Genomic DNA, 21929 nt, shown 5'->3' on the forward strand with positions numbered 1-21929 from the left:
CGAATTAATGCATGCATGCAAATCATTTACACAAACAACCTGATCAAATTTCATGAAGATCAACAAAACTATTCCATTTTTGTGAGGAAAAAATTAACATTTTATGAACACATTTTCACAGCAAGTCACAGAGACCTAGTTTTTGACCAAAGATGACACACTTTATTATCTAAGATTTCATGCACATAAATATTTTTAACTAGAACTCTGTGAATAGGATGTGTCGCCTGACGAATTACTTACTGTTAACATTATAGCTGTTAGATTGGCATTTTATTCATTTATAGACAATGATGTTGCCATTTAACTTTCAAGTGTAGGTGGCATTTGAACTAAAGGTAACAACTTGAAATTAAACGGACAAAAATTAACAACGAAAATTAACAAAGGACAATAACTCTAAACATATAGATGAAGGGTTATGGTTCTTGTGCACTGCACTTGCCCTCAATGAGATCTATCTAGCTATGAAGTTTGTAAGTTGATAACTCTTATATTCTTCAAGATTTTCGACGGACAAAACTTAAAGCATGAAAATGAACAAAGTGCAATTACTCTAAAACTAAGAAAGCAAGAGTAACTGTTATTGTGCACTGCACTTGCCCTCCATCAAATTTATCTACATATGAAGTTTCAAGTTGATAACTGTTATATTCTACAAGATATGCTCCAAACAAAACTTTAAGCATGAAAATCAACAAAGGGCAATAACTCTAAATATATGGAAGCAAGAGTAAGAGTTCTTGTGCACTGCACTTGCCCTCAATGAGATCTATCTACATATGAAATTTCAAGTTGATACCACTAATAGTTTACGAGATATGCCCCGGACAAGTGAAAATGGGACACAGCGCCAATAAAGGTCATTCACTCTAAAAATATGGAAGCAAGAGTTATGGTTCTTGAGCACTGCACTTGCCCTCAATGAGATCTATCTACATATGAAGTTTCAAGTTGATAACTCTTATAGTCTACAAGATATGCACCGGACAAAACTTTAAGCATGAAAATTAACAAAGGGCAATAACTCTGTAAATATGGAAGCTAGAGTAAGAGTTCTTGTTCACTGTACTTGCCTGCAATGAGATCTATCTACATATGAAATTTCAAGTCAATACCAATAATAGTTTACGAGATATGCCCCTGACAAGTGGAAATGGGACATGACCGCCGCCAGGCGACACAAAAAGTTAAAATTAGATTACAAATTTATGTTTGAATGTCTTAGAAAATTTAATTTCAGTGAAAATATAATTAAATGGGTTCGATTATTTTATAAAAATGCAATGGCTTGTGTTACCAACAACGGTTATCTTTCTGACTTTTTCAACATTAAAAAAGGTGTACGCCAAGGATGCCCGTTATCTCCGTACTTATTCCTTATCTGTATAGAAGCGCTTGCTGTTGAAATCAATACAAACAAAAATATTAAAGGTATAAATGTATATAATACAGAACTGAAACAAACCTTATTTGCTGATGATGCCAGTTTCCTTATGGATGGAACACAAAAATCTTTCGAAGAGCTTATGATTAGTCTAAACGATTTTGGAAAAGTTTCAGGGTTAACATTAAATAAAGCTAAATGTGCAGTTTTACAATTAGGTCCACTTAAATACGCTGACATACCGTTTTGTAAGAAATATAATTGGCAAATCACCCAAACATCTGCGCTAGGCATTACATTTACCAACGGCTTTTGTGATTTAATGCCAAACAATGAAAAATTTGGTTATCAAGTAAATTTTATGATACTTCCAGGAAAATATTTCATTTTTAAATCAAAATGTGAAGGAAAAATACCAACATGTGTAAAGTTTGTCCAATATCTCAATAAACGACTAAAAATAGAGAAAACAATAGCAACAATGAAGAATAAAATCAACACCTATAATAGACGATGGCAACAATTAGAACACTTATTATCTTAGTAAAACAGCTCCAGTATATAGTAGTATTGTAAAGCGCATTTGAATGAAATATCCACCAAAGAACTGTACTTTATAAGATCCATTCTTTTAAAGCAAGTAGGTTTTTTAAAGTTAGTAGGTGTTTTTTTTTTTGTTTTTTTCATTTTTAAATTTAACATTTATATTAGGAACACTATTCTGAAACATCAAATACACACCACCTCTCCCATTTTTTTATTTTTTTTGTCTACCTTTTTTATTTGAAAACAAGTCCCAAACGCTAATAGGAATTTTCAAACAAAGAGTTAGATCAATATTTTTTTGTTCACATTGATATTATTTAGTATAACGGTTTGTATTAAATGGTATACATATATATGTCATTTATAAATGTTTGTATGAATGAACATTTGGGCAATAAAAAAACAGAAACCAGTTAAAAAGTTAACTTTAAATATAAAGATCCTTAAAATACAATCATTGAATGTGGTGCTGATGGGTCAATGGTATGACTGTGCCAGTATGAAAGCATGTGTGTGTGTGTGTATATGTGTATGAATGTGTATGTATTTAAACTAACCATATGTCATGAAAAATGGTATCCTGCAGAAAAAAAAACTTTAAGGTTCATAAAAAAAATTTGAATTTATGACAAAGAAACCTACGGTGACCCATATTAACAAATGTTCATATCAACATGTAGACAAGTATTCTGACAAAGTTTCATAACAAATTGGATAAAAACATTGACATGGAATAAAAATTGTTAACACCCGCCATCCCGCCCGCTCTCTCGCACAACCGCCTGCCCATTCAACACCATTCTATAACCCAAACTTATAAAATCTATGAAAATCTAGCTCAAGAGTTTAGCCTCTGTCATTGTTTGTTTCAGGTTTCCCAATGTACCCCCTTTTTTGCCCCAACCTTAGACTTTATAATTGCTTTGAGAAATATTTTTTTATCATTTTTTTTTTCTTTAAATGTTTAAAATGAAGTGTTTCAGTGGACTTTTAACATGATGCTAATACTGATTGTATAGGTGTTCTATTGCATATGATTTTTAGTTTTTAAGAAAACTCCTAAGAAACAATTTTCCTAATAAAGAAATCAGAAATATCTGACCTACCTACCCTAATTTTCTAGTCATGAAACCTGGAACAAAAAAAAAAAAAAATTCACACCAATCTAGCAATATCATATTATGACAATTGTCTAGAATAAACTACGAGAAAAATATCTTGGAAAGAGGTATTAGGAACACAACTAAGGAATCTTTAATGTATTCAATAAAAAGATAGGTTGGAAAACAGTTATCTGTGCAAATCTTTGACTTCTTGGATCAAAGTCAACATCATCACAGCTTGAACTAGGAAATTGCATGATTGTTTTGTTCTGCTAAAGTGATGATGAATATTCCACTTGTAATCCCTTAAACTCTCATCCACAGAAACAATGCCAGAAATAAAGTGTAAATGTGTCATTTTCAGCTAAAACAGGTCAGTTTGACACAGTTAGCTTCACTAGGGACCGGCCTAGTATAAGGATAGGTTAGAGTTTATTTAGTAATTTCTTCGTGAATTAGTAGCCTAAGGGAGCTGAGTGCAGCAAAGCGACCATGGTTTCTTATTCACAAAGAAATTACTTAATAAATTCTAACCGACTTAGTGTGTGCCCCTCCTAAATTGCATCAGCTTAAAAATTAATCTGTGCACCTGTCAAAAAGACCGGTCAATCACTGCAAGATATTGTGACGAAATCAGCATTGACACTGACATCGTGCCATTGCATATGCAAACAGTAAGCTTGACTATAAGCGCATGCGCAGTTATAGCAATTTACTTATTCATGCAGAGTTGTCTTCAGCAAAAAGTAACGATTCTTCACAAATAAGAAACTGAACTTTTAAAACTCTAGCGCCCCTGATTGGCTGACAATGTTGGGCAGACACTAAGCAGCATAAATAACCATGATCAATGCAGCTACCCGGCAGATTTCTAGCTACGTATGGCAACAGTTGAAATTGTTGTATTTCAAAAAATTTAGGAACATTAGCACTACAAATTTACAAGATGTTATTCATGTTGTTTCATGTTTCTATGATTTCATAAATCTGTAAACCTACCAAAATAAATAACATTATTTGTAAGCAGACTACAAACAGACCAGCCATGTGACTACAACATCTTGCTTGTTCAGGAAGTGGGTGGCTTGGAAACAGATGAAAACATTGCTTGAACAAACCTGAAATGTTTCAACTTTATTTTCTGTCTTGATTGTCCTGTTATCAGCATGCCAGGAAAGAATACCTCCCAGAAAGTTCCAACCTTTAATACAATATTCCCAGCATTGTTTTTGCATTAAAACATGAATAACAGGGGAGTTGTCTTCATCAGGTAAAGTTGACCTGTCATATCTTCAAACAAGTTCTCAATTTCAGCTTTTGTCTGATTTTGTTGTAAGCTACTGATTAAATTATCTTAAATGTTACGTGACTAGCCTGGAAAATTCAAACTTTTCCATATTGATGTGATAATATTGTTATTTTGTAGCGAGAGTTATCTGATGCACATGATGGAATGGATAGTCCTGAAAATGTGCAAACTAGAATCTGCATCTGGCAATTGCAGACTCTGCCAACCATCAATTTCACTTAATCAGGTGATGAGAGCCAAGGCATACTTGCCCGTCAGTGTCACACACACAAACACTTCATTAATTTAAATTCTACCATATTCAATGCAATGCTCCTACAATTAACGCAGTTTTAAAACAAATAAAGAAAAATATTCTCAAAGTGATTAGATGAAATCTGAATTTTGTAATTGTTGTTGTAAGTGCTGTTGGAACAAAATATTTCACATTTTTAACAAATGATGTTACACATGTGTACGATAACGTCCATATGACTAGCTTTGTCCTTGTTCGAAAATGTTGGAAAACTGAACATGCACTGTTCTTAGGTCAGAAAACCACGCTAGGGAATCTTTGGAGCAACAACATTTTGTTACACTCTCATCATAATGCTCCAACACATCTTCCATTACGGTGTCAATTACCGGGGTAATAGAATTGAAATTGAAATTGTTTGTCTGTAAACATTTACTGCCATATCGGAAATGTTACAACTAGATGGATGCAACTATCATGCGAATAAATTACAAAGCTTCACTTATATTGCGTGCTAGTTAATTAACATTGTCCTTGACAACATAGTGCTAAACAGTTATATAACCCAGTACTCTCATGATTAAGTTTAGAAGTATATGTCATAGTAACAGCACCTGCAATTTTTTATATCAATGTAAAAAAAGGAAAACAACAGACTGTACTCACTGTTTTCTCCCATTTCCAAGTAAGCATTTTAATTGCCATTGTAGCTGAAGGAGCGGTGGAGAATATGCATTTGAGCATGTTCAACGCATAACCAAATGGTGTGACTCCACTGGTTCCTAGGTGTCTAAACCTGTTCTTATGAAAATGTTTAGGAGGCTGATTGTTGTCCACTGATGCATTATCCTACAATTTTGTGACGTTGATGGATTTGTTTGCAAAATTGTTCCTCTGCAAATATAGCTTATTAGGCTCCGTCAAAGTGTCCATAAATGAAGAGTCTGATTTGTTTCACTTTAACCAACCCATTCAATCATAGCTTTATATTACTCACATAAGAATGACAGGGTTTGAAACTCTTTGAAGCGTTGAAACTGACTATTTTGAAGCCACTCTTTGGACAGTACAGATTCACCATTTCTTTCATGCAAAATGACATTGAAATCCTGCTTTAATTGATAAGCAAGCACGCAAGAAAAATGTACAAGCATGCAAGTTATTTTTTAATTTATGTGAGATAATATAACTAGACCAAATGTTTAGAAAAAGTTGCATGTCACTTAGGAATGATCAATTTATTTATTAAACTATCCAATAAAATTGTAAGAAAGTGTATCGTGAAAATTATATTATGATACATTTGTTTGACAATTTTATTGGATAATTGTATAGATCATCTCTAAGTGACTTGCAACTTTTTATTTAATCAATGTATCAGTTTGAAAATAAAAATATATAATGGGAGGTAATTAATATAGTTTTTATGTTGATATGTACTTATGATCATTTTTTCCCTTTCTGTTTAGAAAAAGTTAATGTAACCATATTAACAAACACTTCACTGAATAAAGCAATCAAGAACAGTTAATCATAATGGGCACATGTGAGTCATATAATACAATAGACAATACCGACATGACTGCCCCTTGTATCCATACATATCTCTTCCTTTAGTAACAAGAGCAGTCACAGACAGCTATATCCCCCGCCTCATGGGGACATTTTGTAACGAAAGCCAACCAATGGTAAGGGTAGTTTCTCACGAACATAAGAAATTGTGAAAATTAACAAAGGGCAATAACTCTTCCTAAAAGAATCCCTTCATGAAAGCCCTAAGACATGCCCAGCCTGATTTGATGCTTAACAAAAGGCAATAACTCTTACAAAAAAAATCAAATAATAAAAGCTGGACATTATGCTCTGCAACACTTGAAAGTTTGATAGAAATCACATGAAAAACATAAGAGGAGTTGCGAACAAACAAATTTTAAATGTAAAATAAACAAAGGGCAATAACTCTTTCAAAAAAGGTCAAATCGCAAAAGCTTGACAATATGCGCTGTGTCATTGCAAAGAAACCAATTTTAAATGTTAAATAAACAAAGAGCAATAACTCTTTCAAAAAAGGTCAAATCGCAAAAGCCGGACAATATACGCTGCGTCACTATATAGTCATCAATCTGTGAAAGTTTGGTAGAAATCGCATGAAAAACGTAAGCGGACTTGCGAAGAAACCAATTTTAAATGTAAAATAAAGAAAGGGCAATAACTCTTTCAAAAATGGCCGAATCATGAAAGCCCAACAACACGCACTGCATCACTATACAGTCATCAATCTGTGAAAGTTTGGTAGAAATCGCATGAAAAATTGTATGAGGAGTTGCGAAGAAACCAATTTTAAACATAAAATAAAGAAAGGGCAATAACTCTTTCAAAAATGGTCAATATAGCAAAAGCCCGACAATATGCGCTGTGTCACTATATAGTCATCAATCTGTGAAAGTTTGGTAGAAATCGCATGAAAAACGTAAGAGGATTTACGAAGAAACCAATTTTAAATGTATGTATGTATGTATGTATTTCATTGTGTATGTATTTCTTTAGACCTTGCGATCAAGGATAACCCGTGAAAGTGCAAGCACTTATTTCCAACGGGGTCCTTTGTTTTTGCTGAAGGGACAGCACGCTGAAGAGACAGTGGTGGGATACAAGGAAGTCCGGGTGCGAGACCCTAGCTCTTTTTCGAAGAGACCCCTTGGTTCTTTTACGTGCTCGGTGTAAAGCACCGATACACGGGGTACAACTTTCCTGGGTTAAACCAGTACTGAGTACACCACTTTTCCAAGCACTACCCTTTAAATGCCAAGCGCCAGGCAAGGGAGCTACTTGTACCAACTTTTAACGTCTTTTGGTATGACGCGGCCAGGGATCGAACCCACGACCTCCCGCTCCGTAGGCGGACGCTTATCCACTAGGCCACGGAGACGGTTTGTTGTAAACTAAGCTAAGGGCAATAACTCTTTCAAAAATGGTCGAATCAGGAAAGCCCAACAATATGCGCTGCTTCACTTTATGATTATCAATCTGTGAAAGTTTGGTAGAAATCGCATGAGAAATGTACGAGGAAATGCAAAGAAATGAATATGGGGCGGACGGACGCACGCACGCACAGAAGCACGCACGCACAGACGCACGGAATCGCGCCTACCATTACTATATCCCCTCGCCTTTTCAAGGCAGGGGATAATTAAAATTTAAGTTAGTATCTAGTCTCATTATTATCGATAATATAGTAAATCCCTAGTTTCTGTAATTTTTGCTAGCCAGGAAACAGGCTAACCAATAGAATTAGTTTAATATTTGTACAACATGTACAGCTGTATCATAATGTGAATTCAGGTTAAGTGTTTCTGTGACATGTTTCCTTCAAACATTAGATGCTGCAAGGTCAACAAACAACACATGGTCAGACATGGAACAATGTAAGAAATTATTAGTATGTTTGCCCTTAATTGATCAATATCTAAAAACGTCAACAGCCTATGTACTTATAACAAAAGAACAGCAACAACATAATAATGACAAGGTTTAACTTCCTGTAATTCCAGTCTTATACATGTGTTTTGAAGTCACATGGCTTCAATCAACCTACATACCGATATAAACAATCAAAGAACCTCTCGTAAATAATTGTATTGACCCTGAGAGCTTCTTAGAAATAGACCAGATAGATATTCAATCTGTCAAGAATATTACAAAACTAATTCTTTCTCCATAACCGTGTTATGGAAATCACATGCGCATCATCCACAGTGGACAAGGCCTATCCCCTTGAGGTATAGCGGGTCCACTACAATCTGATGACCAACATAAATTGTCATAATCCTCCATCAGACACTGGTCAACACAATTTAGCCTGACATGCAACCAGTCAATTTTTCCACCAATAAAATTACAGAATCAATTCCTTACACATTTTTTGGTCTAAATAGATTCAAAGTAGTTTGTTTTAGAGTGAAAATGAGGGTCCACAGCACCACACCTGCTCAAGAAGATTATTTATGTGAAGTGTCAAATTAAGTGGTAGTTTGCTGCACACCATTAGGGTCCTACTATTTCCAAGTACCCAGTCCCAATGGGTCCCTGTCAGCAATATTATAATGAGCTGTTGAGAGAAGGGTAAGACAAGTTAGTAGGTAGTAGATGAAGTTTAAAAGAAAGCAACATAGATGAAATTTATATTCTTATGGTTAAAGTCTTTGCATTGTAGTAAATTATTCAAAAAAGAAAACAAAAAGATTTGCAGTAATCAAGAACAAAGGTTGATCCATCCACCATTAAATTATAACCATAAATCAGAATTTTCCATCATAAGATCGACATAACATTTTTAACCATGGTCACGTAAATGTGCCTACCGACATATCAGCCTCAGTGCTGTTAGAACTGCATTGGTCAACAAAATATCAGCCTCAGTGCTGTAAGAACTGCATTGGTCAACAAAATATCAGCTTAAGTGCTGTTAAAACTGCATTGGTCAACAAGATATCAGCCTCAGTGCTGTTAGAACTGCATTGGTCAACAAGATATCAGCCTCAGTGCTGTTAGAACTGCATTGGTCAACAAGATATCAGCCTCAATGCTGTAAGAACTGCATTGGTCAACAAGATATCAGCCTTAGTGCTGTTAGAACTGCATTGGTCAACAAGATATCAGCCTCAGCCTCAGTGCTGTTAGAACTGCATTGGTCAACAAGATATCAGCCTCAGTGCTATAAGAACTGCATTGGTCAACAAGATATCAGCCTTAGTGTTGTTAGAACTGAATTGGAGAACAAGATAACAGCCTCAGTGCTGTTAGGAATACATTGGTCAACAAGATATCAGCCTTAGTGCTGTTAGAACTGCATTGGTCAACAAGATATCAGCCTCAGTGCTGTTAGGAATACATTGGTCAACAAGATATCAGCCTCAGTGCTGTTAGAACTGCATTGGTCAACAAGATATCAGCCTCAGTGCTGTTAGAACTGCATTGGTTAACAACCCAATTAACATTTCTATTCTGCTCTAATAGATACGGAGCTGCGTTATGCATGAGAAGTTCTCACAGTAATGAATATTCATAAATGTTGAGCGGTCAAAAAACTGCAAGGTGAAAACCAGCTTGTACACAATTTTTATTTTTTATGCAATGTTTATATGATTACAAAAAATATTGGGTATTAAAACATTTCCAAAATATAAAGTGTCTTTATCTATTCTTGCTTACAATCTATGTCCTTAAATGCAGCACTAAGTGTGACCTTGACCTTAGAGGTAGGGACACGATTCTTGCACGCGACACGTTGTCTTGGTATGTGGAACACATGTGGCAAGTTATTTTAAAATCTGTCCATACAAGGGAAAGTTACAGCCTGGACACAACAACCTATACTCTATGTCCTATATGCAGCACTCCATTGTGAATAAAGACCCAAGTGTGACCTTGACTTAGAGGTAGAGGCATGGTTCTTGCACGCGACACGTTGTCTTGGTATGTGGAACACATGTGGCAAGTTATTTAAAAATCTGTCCATACAAGGGAAAGTTACAGCCCGGACACGAGTTATTGAGCCGGACACACGGACGGACGGAAGGACGGACGGACGGTGCGATTTTAATATGCCCACCTTCGGGGGCATAAAAATCTAATTTTTAGAAAAAATGTTCTTAATGTGCATTTATTCGCTTTTAGCCTGAAAGAAAGAACACTCTAGTTACAGTCATCAAAATTAGGCTTTTGGATGAATAAACACGATTTCTCATTCTATTGTTTGGCATGAAATTTTTGAACAAGCCCTGCTATATAATAATTCAGAATTTGAGCAAGCCCGGAAGACGTTTTTGTGCTTAATTCGACTACTGTTGTTTAAGGCAGTGTTTTGCACATAGACATTGCACAATGATGCCACTTCACAGTGAGAATGTTTATTTAATATTATTTCAATACAGATTTAGACAATGCAAAATTTATCTTACATCATGGATCTCTTATCCCAATTTTCCTCTGCTGATATATCTCATACAGGTGAGTTATCTCCCTTTGAAGTTAAAAGAAAACAAACATGTTTTTTCCATTTATTTCCATTCACTATTTTAAGTCAAACTTGACCTGAAATGGATTTCATATTATTTATTTTTTTGAAGCTTAATACTATAGATGGGATTAAGGCATTTTTTTCTTTCAATTCTAGGGCATAAAAGTGCTTCCTCGAAATACACAGTATAATTTGGTAATTTGGTATAAATGCAAATTTTTAAAGATTTGGGTATAAATATTTTTCCAGTTAAGGTAATGTGACATTATCGTTCTATTTCTCATATTTCTTCTCTTGAGTTTTTGCTCTGGTTTCTGGTTGAGAATGAGTTTTTTGATATATTATATACTATATACTTTTGTTTTTTCATCTACCTCATTTAAAATAATGAGTACATTGTAATTTTAATTTCCACGTTTGTGGAATACACTTTAAAGTATACTTAGTACAACATACACTTAGTACAACATACGCTGGCTGTTCCTTATTATATTTGCATTGGCGACAAATAATTTGAAGGCTTCGTGGAAAACGACATTGGGATGACAAATTAAATAGCTATTTATTGATAACTTAATACAGTATTGCTATTAACTATTTATGTGCTTTGTACCATTGTTATTTCCTTATATTTTATCATTTATGTACATGAGCTGTACTATTTAATAACCTTTGCCATTTTTACATTTAATAAAATTCATCAAAACAAATATGGCGGCTGCCGAGTTTTTTCTCTTGATTTTTCTCGCATTTTTTTGCCTGTGTCATATATTCAATAGCGTCCTATACACAATATTTTACAATACCATTGCTGAACAATTCGGATATTAAAACATGTTAGCGTTTTTTTGTGATATGTTCGTGTTGTACCAAATAAAATTCTTTAGCTATAAGGTTTACTTCACTGCTATAAGCTGCACTTGCCACTGACTTAATAATATCATGAAGGAATTGATTTTATTTCAAGCCTATCAATTTTATTTGGGTCTAGATTAAATATGAAAATGATATTTTCACACATTTTGATTGTTTTTGAAACATAAGTTGTCTAACCCAGCTGGATTTTATTGCACATTCAAATTTTACTATGTCTAGCATTTTTCAACCTCCATTTTCAAAATTCTGCATAATTTGATTTGAAGATACTTTATCCAGTTTATTGGGACATAAATATTTAAACATTTTCTGTTTAATATCATTTTAAATAAAAAATTATCTGAAGGTGATATTCTAGTAAGTACTTGTAATGGGTACTATAGCTTTGTTATTGCAAATGTTTACAAAACTGTTATTTTTCCTAAAAATAAGATTCCATTTTTTCAACTACTAAACAGGCTTCAATATAATTCAAGCATTTTATCTTTATCATTTTATTCAGTAATGACTTTTGCATTGTTACAGAATATAATTTCTGCCTATTTTATGTTCAATTGTTAATTTTCGCAGAATCTCATTTATTCTATCTTTCAGTGATGCTAGCCTTAAAACTTAACACTCTGATTTGTTTCGAGTTCATCCTGAAAGTGTAGAATGATAATTTTGATCAATCTTAAATGTATCTAGCATCATCAGCAAATTATAGTGTTCGTTTAAGGTGAATATTGTTTACCTTAATACCTTCATTATTCTCATTTGTATTGACTTCAATAGAGAGTAGTTTGATGCAACAAATGAATAAATAAGTGGGAAGGGGACAGCTTACAAGGTTTGAATGTGTTTCATTTGGATTTTTCTCATATACTTTGGCCTGCATCCTACCTATGATAACGTCCTTTACACAGTGATTTACTCCTTTACACAGCGATTTACAGTAGTTTATTGCAACAAATGAATAAATAAGAGGACAGCCTTGTCTGACACCTTTACGTATATTAAAGAAACTCTGATAAAAAAATATTCATAATGCATCCTTTGGCTTACCTGAATGAAAGAGTTGAACCCATTTTATTACCAGGTATATCATTATCAAAACTGAATTTTAGGCAAGTTTTACAAAAAAAATGTGATCTTGGCTATCTTGGCTATCAAAAGCTTTATTTAAAACTGAATAGAATATCAAACCTTCATCTTTTTATTTCCTTTGTAAAATCAATTACTTATTAAAGTATTCTGACCTTTTCATAATTTAAGGCATTGAAGATGTAAACACAAAATATGTAAAAATATCAAACAGTTTTATGTGTACATGTTAAAGTCATGAATGACTAAAAAAAAACAATATTATATTGAAACAGCACAAACTTAGAGGTAAGTATACTAGTAATAGAAACAATTCATGAAAACATGTAACTGAAGTAAGTCACACAAGTAAAATCAGTTCTGCTGAGAAAGTCTAAACAAACATCTGATCCTATTTCTGTTGCAAAACATGCACAGCCACAACCAATTGTCCATGTTTTTCTGCCCACTTACCCGCTCATATATTGTTTTATGCCAATGCATTTCATGTGGAACACAATCCCTTGCTTGAAGCCATAAGTTATTTCTATCACTAAGAACAAGGAATTTATAGAGACGGGAGGAGACCATAAAACGGGGAGAGACCGTCTACAAAATTATAACAAAATCCAATATGGCCACCATAAGCCATCTTGAATGTGATTCTAATTTTGTTATGCAACACTCATTTACGTATAATTTTGAGTCACTATGGAGACTAGAGAAACTTATCTCTATATGCACTTTAAAAAATAAATCAAAGGGGCCAAAACTCTTTCAAAAATGAACCGTGCGGAAGATGACAATGTTATTGCACAACTAATTATGGTACTTATTAGTCGGCGCCTGTCGAACAAAGCTTTCAATAGTTTCCACGTTGCATGATAAAATATGAAGTTTAGTATGTTTTATAAAACTGTACACTTTAACTGATAATGAAACCTTAAATTATAATAGCCCTGCTTATCATTTTGAAAATTTTGATTTTAAATACCAAGTCAATCATAACAACTTGGGCATCTCCGAGATATCTCCGCCCAAATAGATGATCGAAGGTTACACGGTACTATTACAATATTCTTTATGTTTGTAAACCTCCTATGCAGTAATCTCCCTTGGTGACAGCAAAAATGCCGAGTTTTGAAAAATTGACATTGAGCTTAATTGTTTGTTTTGAATATTTCATTCGAAGGAACGAACTCCAGATAATTCCCTCTTGATGTATAGTATTTTTATCCCCGTTCTATATACTCATATGAGTGAAATGTGTTACAAAATCTTATACAATATATAAAGCAAGGAGTTCACATAACATGCTGGTACAAATAAAAGGTGAATTTCATGTTATTGAAATCTATGTATTAGACCATTGACTCTATTTCTTCCAAAGAAACGTATTTATATTTTTGGTATAATTTAGTTTTAACCAGCAGATTAGCTTGGAAAAAAACCCAGAATATCTATAATTCTTGGCTTAAACAATTGTAACAATATTATTAATGTCCTTCGAGCATATGTACACCCAACATAAAAAAAATATTATCATTGAAATAATAACAATTTTTGGTTATTTGCATGCATGTTTTTCTTCAAATTTCATTGCGCCAACTTGATGCTATGCATCAACTTTTTTCTTGTATCAACCCAATGAAGTTTCATCAAAACCCCTCCTGCAGTTTAAAGGATTTTGCACTGACTTTGTGACATTCATCCATCCAGACGGCCAACACCAGAGGAGACATACTAATGAATTTAATTAATTCTGATAATGAAGAAGCCACCAGTATCAAGCTAAAGACATCAGGTTGGTGCGAATGTTAAACTGTTACAATTGCGATATTTTCCTTTAAAACACTTAAATTGTCCCTTAAAATAGTATTTTTGCTGGACTGACTAACAGGTGGTTGCCAAATTGAAAAATGATTGTTAGTTTGAAACAATCGAGTCAAGTGGTGAGTCATGATAAATATGGCAACAATAATTGATCAGATTTGCAAATAGCTGACAAACATATTCAATTTATTCTTATATATATATCAGTACTTTTATGAGTTATGATTGAAAGTTGTTCTGCCAAACTCACAAACAATTACTGTCAATTAACATCATTTTTATTGTGACATGTCAATGGAAATACTTCATATTTCTCCTAAATGACATCAGTAACAAGCTATTAGCCTACCAAACACTAATATGCTTTAGAATAATAGTTTGTTCACTTCTTGTATTTGGTGTTCACAAATAATAGTATTTATTTCAACAATTCCATCAGTGAATAAATACGAAAACCAACCTAAAAAATATTAATAATTCAAATGTCAAAAATTAGCCATTGAGGTGTTTAATCTTCTTTTTTCTAAATAGGTAAATCCATTTCAATCGAAACCATAATAGATAATGCTTCTACACACTTTTTAGGTCTTCTCGATCTAGTTCTTAATAAAGGAATTGGGTGGGCAGTTGTTCTTTTGTAACTGTGACAACACAGAGATATTCAAGAGTTCAATTTTGACGTTATAATGAATATGGAACCACTTGCTCAGCCATGCTGTCTCACTGTGAACTCCATTTTCTTTAAATAGCCAAAATTGAACACTATTAAATACATTAAAGTTATATTTTTTCTTTACAAACAGTTTCGAATTTGTAATATTTAAAACATCCGTGAATGAGCATACACTGCCGAAGTGGTAATAAAACCAATTCTGCACTTCCAAAATATTCCATCTTGTCAAAGTGGTAAGCAAGCCTGTATTGCACATCAGAGTTGCACCTTGCCAAAGTGGTAAAAAAAACATATACTGCACATCTGATTGAATGCACCTTGCCAAAGTGGTAACGAAACCTATACTGCACATCTGATTGAATGCACCTTGTCAAAGTGGTAACGAAACCTAAACTGCACATCTGATTGAATGCACCTTGCCAAAGTGGTAACAAAACCAATACTGCACATCTGATTGAATGTACCTTGCCAAAGTGGTAACAAAACCTTTACTGCACATCTGTTTAAATGCACCTTGCCAAAGTGGTTACAAACCTTTACTGCACATCTGATTAAATGCACCTTGCCAAAGTGGTTACAAACCTTTACTGCACATCTGATTAAATGCACCTTGCCAAAGTGGTAACCAAACCTATACTGCACATCTGATTGAATGCACCTTGCCAAAGTGGTAACGAAAACTAAACTGCACATCTGATTGAATGCACCATGCCAAAATAGTAACGAAACCTAAGTGCACATCAGAGTTGCACCATGCCAAAGTGGTAACAAAACTTAAACTGCACATCTGATTGAATGCACCTTGCCAAAGTGGTAACAAAACCTAAACTGCACATCTGATTGAATGCACCATGCCAAAATAGTAACGAAACCTAAGTGCATATCAGAGTTGCACCATGCCAAAGTGGTAACAAAACTTAAACTGCACATCTGATTGAATGCACCTTGCCAAAGTGGTAACAAAACCTAAACTGCACATCTGATTGAATACAAATGTCAAAGCGGTAACGAAACCTAAACTGCACATCTGAATGAATGCACATTTTCAAAGCGGTAAAGAAACCTATACTGCACATCAGATTGAATCAGCACCTTTCCAAAGCGGTAATGAAACCTATACTGCCCATTGGATTAAATCAGCACCTTGCCAAAGCTGTAACAAAACCTATACTCACATCTGATTGAATGCACCTTGTCAAAATGGTAACGAAACCTATACTGCACATCTGATTGAATGCACCTTGCCAAAGTGGTAACAAAACCTATACTCACATCTGATTGAATGCACCTTGCCAAAGTGGTAACAAAACCTATACTCACATCTGATTGAATGCACCTTGTCAAAATGGTAACGAAACCTTTACTGCACATCTGATTGAATGCACCTTGCCAAAGTGGTAACGAAACCTATACTGCACATCTGATTGAATGCACCTTGCCAAAGCGGTAACGGAACCTATACTGCACATCTGATTGAATGCACCTTGTTGAAGTTTTTGAGAAACCTATACTGCACACCTGAATGAATGCAAAGCAAAAAAGTTTTATTATAATATGGCCAAAGATTACCATTTCTTGGTGCCACAAATATTCCCTCTGTATAGAATTTTCTTTTGCTACAGGGCATATCTAGGTGCACTGCCATGAATGTTTTATTGCGATTGAAATCTGATCACATGTTCACGTGCAAATGCTGCACTTTGCTTAATGAATAAGTAAAATGTTCTCAGCTAAATTTTGCCCAATTACAATAAGGGGTTATTGAGCTAGTGGTCTAGGAGTATCCTTAACCCTTTGCATGCTGGGTAAATTGTCGTCTGCTCAAAAATGTCGTCTGGTTTATTCTAAATTTCTTTCAATTTACTTAAAACTTTGGGGATATATTGACTGAGTGGCAAACAGCTTGGAACCTGACCAGGCGCCGAGTTACTCGGCGTCTGGTCTGGTTCCAAGCTGTTTGCAAAGCCTTTAAAATCGCCATCAGCAGCTTAAGGGTTAATATGCTTCATTTGTTGAACACTGCAAGTGTCTGTAAAACGTTTTGTCATGTACTTGGTATATTCCCCCAAAAAAACTCTTCTTATATTTGCCAGAGGGTGGTTTAAGTAGCATATTTTTACTCAAAAGTACTTAAAGCTTTTCAGTTTAAAACCACAGCTTTTCTTGTCGATAAGATTTAAACAAAGCATTATAAAACAGCATGGAAGTACTGCTTATAACCCGCTTATCATTATAACATCTATGCAGGGAAAAAGACAAGATTTCAAGTATTTCTTAGAACATTTCTTGGCTCAGTGATAATTTTGGTGTGTTTTTTTTGTTAACATTCGCACCATGGAACTGGGTGTGCTTCATTTGAGGTAATATTTTTCACTCTTTTTTTTTAATTTAGATACTTCTGATGCGAGAGTCATCTTCTCACAATTCAATATAAAAGTTTGATATAAACCAAATTGAAACAAGAGCTAAAAGTGGTCTTTATTACAAAATCTCTTTTAATACTGAAAACTTTCACCAAATGCTTTTCAGATAATGTCCAATCTTAGTGATGAATCCTTTAGACTAAGTTACATAAAACTAAATAAAATACATAGAATTGTTATTATGCCATTGCTGCCTTAATGCATGTATTTTGTTTTGTACTCTGTGTAAAAATAAATGAGAAAAAATGTTCTATATAACATTGTAACAAACACATTCAGAAAAATTAAAGCTCACTGGGTGATATGGCCATTAATTGATTGCAGTGTTTTTTCTTACTTCTTTTTCTATCTATATATCTATGTATATTTTGACCATCATTTGTGAGACAAAATATCATGAATCTTTACTTTACCTCCATAAAACTTCAAGTCAAACAATCCATAATTGAAGAATTAAAGAGTACGGGAGGGTCAAGCCGGACGCGATGACCATTCTTAATCCACTAGTGATAAAAGCTAGGCTGCATTACAAAAAAATGAATATATATATACATTTTGCCAGACACTATTTGCACATATATTGATGCAAGGCTCATATCTCTAGCCATTACTAACGATTTAAGAACAGTAGGGCCATAATGGCCCTAAATCGCTCACCTGAGTGAAAGAGTTTAAACTTTGTAATCAATATAGCTTGATATTTGTTCTCAAAGAATATTGAAAAAAATACTGATCAAACATGTTGCCTGGATAATCACTGACAGGACTTGTCACAGTTGCCTGCACACTGACAGGACTTGTCACAGTTTCCTGCACACTGACAGGATTTCGTTGAGTTGCCTGCACACTGACAGGACTTGATGATTGATTGCACACTGACAGTATTTGATTCAAATACCTGCACACTGACAGGATTTTGTTCAGTTGGCTGCACACTGACAGTACTTGATAATTGACTGCACACTGACAGTATTTGATTCTTATACCTGCACACTGACAGGACTTGATAATTGACTGCACACTGAAAGTATTTGATTCTAATACCTGCACACTGACAGGACTTGATAATTGACTGCACACTGACAGTATTTGATTCTAATACCTGCACACTGACAGGACTTGATAATTGACTGCACACTGAAAGTATTTGATTCTAATACCTGCACACTGACAGGACTTGATAATTGACTGCACACTGACATCACTTGGTACAGACAGCTGCAACTGACAGGACTTCTTTCAGTTGCCTGCACACTGACAGGACTTAGTTCAATTGCCTGCAGAATACATTCAGCACCTTCCACTAAGGCCTAAAAAAATGTTTGGTTAGGGTTACATCCTTTTCAAAAATAGGTAGGGTAGGTAGGCTTTTTATTTTATTTTTTTATTAGGCTTTATATAAGAATGTTATTTTCATTTTTAGAGAATGGTGTTAAAGTTATCTTCTGTATAAGCATTTAAGGTTTTAAACTACATATTGAAAAGCAATTAAAAAAAACGAAAAAAACCGGTAGGGTCGGCGCCTATTCCGTAGGTAGGGTTGGGTAACCCGAACCAAATGTACTTTTTTTTAGGCCTAATATAATTGCTTCTTCCATCTAGGTAAACATTACCTTTCATCACATGTTCAAAATCAAAATGTTTTTAAAAGACATTAAGCCTTATTCACTATCCACACAGAAGATCAGATTGCAGCTTAAAATAATCTACATAAGTTCAATGGAAAACTCTGATTTTTAAATTTCTCAATGAGTAAAAATGAAATTTCTTCTAAAGAATAAAGTGTATAATAATTATTTTAATCTATGAACCTTAAAAAAAGCACAATAATAACCTTAAAGTGACTATGTTGAAGACTTAATAAGTTGTAAATCTATTCCTTGTTACTAAAAATAGAAAGTAGTGGAATCTCCAAGAAAAAGAGAGACCATATAACAAGACTTGCTGCCCTTACTTCATGAGTAAACTTTAAATAACTATCGGATTAGAACATTTTGGCCAATTTATTGTTGTTGTTGTTGATCAATCATGACCGTTGGTGTATTTTTGTAGAGGGTCACCCAATGAAGCTTTCTGTAAAGTTTAATTGAATTTGGACTGGTATTTTTAGAGGAGATGTTTTTGTTAAGCAAAATAGGAAACTGGCCATTTTGTTGTTGTTGCTGTTGTTGTTTTTGTTGATCAATCATGACCCCTTGTTGAATTTTTGTAGAGGGTCACCCAAGGCAGCTTCCTGCAAAATTTCATTGAATTTGGAGCAGTAGTTTCAGAGGAGATTTTTTTTTAAAGCAAAACTGGAAGTCAGCCATGTTGATGTTGTTGCTGTTGTTGTTGTTGATCAATCGTGACTCCTTGTTGTATTTTTGTAGATGGTCACCCAAGGAAGCTTCCTGTGAAGTTTCATTGAATTTGGACTGGTAGTTTATGAGGAGATGTTCTTTAAAGCAAAACAGGAAGTCAGCCTTTTTGTTGTTGTTGTTGTTGTTGATCAATCGTGACCCCTTGTTGTATTTTTGTAGATGGTCACCCAAGGAAGCTTCCTGTGAAGTTTCATTGAATTTGGCTATGTAGTTTAGAGAAGAAGTTTTTTAAGCAATTGTTGACGGACGGACTGAGTGACTGACTGACAGACCCTGGACAAAGACCGATCACAATAGCTCACCTTGAGCACTTCGTGCTCTGGTGAGCTAGAAATGCATAAAACATCAATTTTTGAACTGCGATCTAAATTTTTGTCAGCAGTCTTATATAACTGGTTTCCATGGATTTTCGCAAAAATTGGCTCGTTCCAAGACATTCAATCTGTGACAGTGCAACTTTAATACTTGTCTATTAATTATTTGAGATAATGAACAGACAAGCGATGGTGTAAGCTCCACAGCGCTCATGTTATGAAATCCCCTGTTACACAACCACTTGCAAAAAATTTGAAGTGTTATTTAAGATTAAATTCCAATTAAGATTCAAAAACAGTACTCAATTCTATGTAAATACCAACCCTTACAAGATTTTAAACATGTATTTATTTTTTGGTTTTAAACATCAAATAGTGGGTACGCCCTACTGTGCATGTCATTTATGTAGAGGTGACCAAGGGTGGATGGAACGTAAGAACATTGAACTCAAACCAGTTATCACAATAAATTATTCCAGGCTACCTGAAAGAACTCACAGAGGCTTCGTGCAGTAGAGGCTTTCATTGGTTGGCCCTCTCTCTCTGCTTGTATTTAACAGAGATGACTGGAAAATCAAATATAACTCCTCTAGAACTTTGATTACAAGTTAAGCAACAGGTTGGGATGAATTGGCATTAATTACTCATTGATGATATTGGACAGTTTGGTGGCATATTGTATAAGGAAGTCTTTATTGGTTTTATTTAACTGATCCCGATATTGTCTCTAAGACTGCAGCTTAGCCACTGGACACTGGTGGACTGCTAAGTGGCTTGCTTCTAAAGAGTTGATTGTTTTTTTCTATGATCTGAAGGGTTGTTTGTTTTACAATCCGGACAACACTCACTAACATTTTAACACTGTTTAGGGTCAGACTGTTTTTTAGTTGACAAGATCTATTGACAAAGGTGGAAAATCTGTCATCAACAAGATTATAAAGAAAATGGACATAATTACACTGTGACAGTAGGTGTAGAAAAGTTAAGTAAAGAAGAGAAAGATGATTAAAGACAAGGGAGATGTGGACATTCTACTGGTCAACAAGCTCAGGTGAGAATTATTTTAATAGTTGAAAAGCTTTTCATGGAGATAAAAAAATATGAAAAACTGCAAAATAAAACAAAGATGTAAGAGAATTTATAGAAAAAAAATATCATGTACTTATGTATAATATATAGTATTAATTTGATACGGACAATTCCTACTGAAAAATAGATTATTTTTTTAAATCATTATTAAATGTTTTATAACATGGTCTTCATTAGATAAACAAGCAAACATGATTTTTTTATGTCTTGAAAGTCTAGGTGATGTTTCTGTAAAGTAATAATTGTTTTGCACCGAATGAAACATGAAAAGAATTATGTTTGTATGAATTATGAGTATCATATATTCAATAATGAAGATATGTATAAATGTTAGTGCAAGTAGTAATAAACAAAAACACTTAATTAAATACTTTCTTGATCCTTTATAATATTATGTAACATTGTCTGCACATATTCTGAGAAGTATTATAATTATTTATGCTCTTCAATTGTTTATAGAGGCTCATCAGTGAAGTAATGGCTTCATTTCACTGTTTGAAACATACTTTTGGTGAACACTCGGTGAAATATATTGTTATCTTACACTGAAGCAAACAATACTCTTCTATAATAATAATGCTTCCAACATAAATGATGCAGCTTATGCCGTTGGTCCAGGACTAGTCATGCGGTGACCCCAAATTTTTCCATATTGGGTCACCAAATTTATATCGTACCAAAATGGCGTCTATTATCCAAT

General features: G+C 34.1%; 2 protein-coding genes across 6 annotated transcripts in view; one reads left to right on the forward strand and one right to left on the reverse strand.

The window, feature by feature from the left end:
• Window positions 1-21929, reverse strand: part of LOC128218075 (stabilin-2-like) — a 145837-nt gene that overhangs the window by 33047 nt on the left and 90861 nt on the right. The window lies entirely within an intron of this gene.
• LOC128218077 (FMRFamide receptor-like) overlaps window positions 20742-21929 on the forward strand; it is a 44819-nt gene continuing 43631 nt past the window's right edge. For all 3 annotated transcript variants that reach the window (XM_052925609.1, XM_052925610.1, XM_052925611.1), the window contains exon 1: window positions 20742-21191. The gene's annotated coding sequence lies outside the window, so the exon portion shown is untranslated. The remainder of the gene's footprint in view (window positions 21192-21929) is intronic.

Source organism: Mya arenaria, chromosome 14 (genome assembly GCF_026914265.1).
Source record: "Mya arenaria isolate MELC-2E11 chromosome 14, ASM2691426v1".
In the NCBI taxonomy this organism is placed as follows: Eukaryota; Metazoa; Mollusca; class Bivalvia; order Myida; family Myidae; genus Mya; species Mya arenaria.